This window comes from Myotis brandtii, unplaced genomic scaffold (assembly GCF_000412655.1).
Source record: "Myotis brandtii unplaced genomic scaffold, ASM41265v1 scaffold569, whole genome shotgun sequence".
Taxonomy (NCBI): Eukaryota; Metazoa; Chordata; class Mammalia; order Chiroptera; family Vespertilionidae; genus Myotis; species Myotis brandtii.
The window spans coordinates 923,502-927,538 of NW_005370127.1; the positions used below are offsets into that span (position 1 = coordinate 923,502).

At 38.2% G+C, this 4,037-nt stretch overlaps 2 protein-coding genes across 7 annotated transcripts in view; one reads left to right on the plus strand and one right to left on the minus strand.

The window, feature by feature from the left end:
* MTRF1 (mitochondrial translational release factor 1) overlaps nucleotides 1–2,103 on the minus strand; it is a 94,713-nt gene extending 92,610 nt beyond the window's left edge. For 3 of the 6 annotated variants that reach the window (XM_014549737.1, XM_014549736.1, XM_005878631.2), the window contains exon 1: nucleotides 1,719–2,103. The gene's annotated coding sequence lies outside the window, so the exon portion shown is untranslated. The remainder of the gene's footprint in view (nucleotides 1–1,718) is intronic. The other 3 variants (XM_014549738.1, XM_014549739.1, XM_014549740.1) reach the window with 2 other exon arrangements.
* LOC102254228 (N-alpha-acetyltransferase 16, NatA auxiliary subunit) overlaps nucleotides 1–4,037 on the plus strand; it is a 66,369-nt gene that overhangs the window by 15,550 nt on the left and 46,782 nt on the right. The gene's annotated exons all lie outside the window — the stretch shown is intronic.

A 4,037-nucleotide genomic window follows, 5' to 3' on the forward strand; every position in this document is an offset into this window, starting at 1 on the left:
CCCAACTGCCCTCCCCTGCAGGCCTGTTCGCCCCCAACTGCCCTCCCCTGCAGGCCTGGTCTCCCCAACTCCCCTCCCCTGCAGGCTTTGTCCCTCCCAACTACCCTCCCCTGCAGGCCTGGTCCCCCCCAACTACCCTCCCCTGCTGTCCTGATCACCCACAGCTGCCCTTCCCTGCTGGCCATCTTGTGTCCACATGGGGGCGGCCGTCTTGTGAGTTGGAGTGATGGTCAATTTGCATATTACCTCTTTATTAGATAGGATTAGTTGATTTTTGTATGTGCCCTGACCAGGGATCGAATCTGCAACCTTGGCATATTGGGATGATGATCTAACCAACTGAGCTAACTGTCCAGAATTTTTAATGCAAAATAAATAATATAAAAATGTTTGTACACTTTAATTTCAACAATATTCAAATGACAAAGGAAAGACTGTAAAAAAATGAAAGTTTTGTGGCTAAGAATTGTTTCTCTAATATATATTGCTTTATACTTGATGTAAACATTAATAAATACATTTCAATTTGTAAAATAGAAAAGAACAAAAATATACACAAGAAATTAAATGGATATTAACATTATTCATATCACTCCAGATTTTGTTATTTTTTAAAGGAATGAAATTACAGAAATAGCTAAAGTTCTCCCATGTGCCTCCCTAGAGGTAGCCACTATTCTGAAATTGGTATGTCATTTCCAGTGCATTTACTTTATGTATAAGTTCAGAAAAGTTAGTATTATTTTGTATACTTAAAAATCTGTATGGTGATACGCAGGTTTTTTTCATTCAACTTTTCTTGATGTCTGTATTGATACATATAGGGCTAGTTTACCCATTTTTAACTGCTGTTTGGAGTTTCATTATATGAGTAAGCCATAGTTTATCCATTCTACTTTGCCTCTATTGAAAAACAGTGCTGTAATGAAGATTCTTGTCTGCTGTTTCATGAGCCACATTTGTGAGTTTCTCTTCAGTGTACACCTAAAACTGGAATTGTAGAGTTGTAGCTGTGTGTTTTCAGCTTTGCTAAGTATTATTATCAACACTCTCTGAAGTAGCTGTACTAATTTATATGCTTACCAGCAAGGTTTTACAATTATTGTTTCTTCAGCATCCTTGTTGACCCTTGTCAGCTTTATTAGTTTTTCTAGTCTCCTAGATGTAAAGACATTTATCTCGTTTTTCTTTTGTGTTTCTTTGATAGTGAGGTTAAGGGATATTGAGATAAGAGATATTGTCTGTAATTTTCTTTCTGTTTGATGTCTGTATCTGGCCTCATGGATTGAGTTGGGAAGTGTTCCTTTTTGTTTTTTTTTGGAAGTTTGTGAAGGTTGGTGTGATTAATTCTGTAAACATTTGGTAGCATTCACCTTCCATGACATTTGGTCCTTTCTTTAATGAAAGTTCATTGGTTACTAATTTATTCTCTACTTGTTATTGGTCTAATTAGATTTTGTCTCAAGTAGATCCTGGGAAAGGATCTGGGGTGTTTATCTAAGGTGTCCCTTTAACCGTGCAGGTGTTGGGACATTCAAGTAGTTGCTAGCGAAGAGGCTACTCTACACAAGCAGGACAAAGGGCAGGTCTAGGACCAAAAAGACTAGAAGCTTTAATTTCAGTTTTAAGCATATGCAAAATAATTCAACTAACTGCCAGAGGAATTACACCCCATGAAACATAAGCAGTTGCAAATCACACAGCACTTTATTATTCACAAAAGTTCCTGATGCTGCGGGTACAGGCTTGAGGGGATCCCAGTGGTGCTGTCCTCTGGGGTCCGGCAGCTGGGCTGGTCCGGTCCTGATGCAGGGGGCCGGCGTTCCTCACCCGAGAGCTCGGTAGCGTCTCAATCGGTAGGTACTAGCCGTTCTTCTGTCATCTGGCAGAGAGAGGAGCGTGGAGCGGCGTTGCTTGCCGGACTGATAAAAGGACGACGTGCCTTTGTGGCTGTCTCGACAGGCGAGCACTGTTGGCTGGTCAGGACCCATTTTTAAAGCCTGTTTTGTACCTGCAGCAGTTCAGGTGGCTATCAGTGAGTTACGTCAGTGCACGCATGTTAATCTCAAGCAGGGCGAGGGGCTACATGTGGTTATTTAGGGAGAATACATCACTCGCACAAATGGTTATCTTAGCAAGTCACTCTGAGTTAGTAACTGACGTTCAAATCCGTATCTATGGGGTACACACGCTTCAGGGCAGTGGGGTGGGGTATGTGTCCTTAATATCACACGTTAGGTTTTAAGAAAGTTAACTCAAACATTTTAAAACCTTTTTAACATTTTTAGACATTTTTAAAGCATTTTTAAACGTTTCTATATATTACTACAAACGTTTCTATATATTACTAAAAAATTCCTATTTCTTCTTGAGTTTCAGTAGCTTGTATTTTTTCTAGGAATTAATCCATTTCATTTAAGTTATTTAATTTGATGGCATATAACTTTTCATAATAGTTCTTTATATTCCTTTTATTTCTGTAAGGTCTGTGCTAATGTCCCTCTTATTCCTGATTTTAGTAGTCCTTTCTTTCTTGGTTATTCTACCTGAAGGTTTGTCAGTATTGTTGGTCTGTCAAAGAACCAACTTGTTTGTGTTAATTTTTTCTATAGGTGTGTTGGGGTATGCCTTCAGCACTGAGTCAGGCAATTTATAACTCTGCCTTTGATTTTGCTTCTTGTTTGTGTAGTATCAAGGTCAGCAAGAGGTGAGAGCTTAGGGTTTCCTGGGGTCTTACTGAGCATGTGCATACCTCTATGTGTCTGTGGCTTTTCAAAGCCTAATGGACATCACATTTTCCAGCTTCTCCTTTAAGATTTTTGGTTAATCTGTTGTTTGCTCAGACTGTTATTTATCACTTCAGGCACTGTAAAGGTAAACACTTGTCTATAATTGTTTCTGACAAATGCTTTTGGCCCTCTCCTCCCCCTAAGGCTTTTTGCTCTGGGCAAGCTCTGTGTTTGCCTATATGTGGGGTCTTGCGGGGAACCACCTGAGGGGTCAGTTAATTACAGTTCCTTGGGAAGGAGGCTTTGAAAGAGCTCCAGCTTTATTCTGTTTTCTCTGGTGGCTGCTCTGAGAACACAAGCTTATTTTTCAAGATACTGTGTAGCTAAAGAGCATGTAGTAGGACTAGGGCAAGTTAAAACACCACAGAGCTCACTGGTCTTACCAAGATTCAGCCATTTTCCTTCAATAAGTGCTCCCCAGGTAGCTACAAACCTTTGATTAATTTCCAGAGTTCTGAAAAAGGTGATGCTGAGATTTTTGGACAGCTTCTTTATTGCTTTTACGGAGATATGAGTTTTTGGAGGTCTTCACCATTTTTGCTAACATCATCCTCTTCATATTTTCCTGATGAGAGCTTTTTCTTTGACAGTTACTCTAAAAGCAAGATATTATTTTTTTGGAATGATAGCTAAACTAATTTTACCTGCTAGAGTGAAAGACCTTTTTCATTTATCAAATAAATCTCAATACAGAGTTTGTATGGCAAGTCCTCTTTGTTCTATCTCTATCCCAGAGTCTAGTTCAGAGAAGACTTGTAGAATAATATAGTTCTCCATATGTATAAGTAATGGACATGCAATAATATAAAGGCAATCGTAGTGTTTTGTCCCTAGATTCTGTTATTCTCTAGCATGTATTTGAGATTCATCCATATTAGAGCATATATTGGTAGTTCATTCCTTTTTAATGCTGAATACTATTTTATTATGGATATATGACACTTTGCTTATGTATTCATTAATTGGTGAACACAAGGATTGATTTTAGTTTGTTATTATGAATAATGCTGTTATGAACATCTGTGTACACATTTTTGTGTGTATATATGTTTTCATTTCTCTCTGGTATATATCTAAGAATGAAATTGTATTTTTGGTAAATATATATTTAACCTTTTTTTTTCTTTATTGATTAAGGTATTACATATGTGTCCTTATCTCCCCATTGTCCCCCCGACCCCCACAATTTAAAAAAAAATATTTATTTTTTACAGAGAGGAAGGGAGAGGGATAGAGAGTTAGAAACAT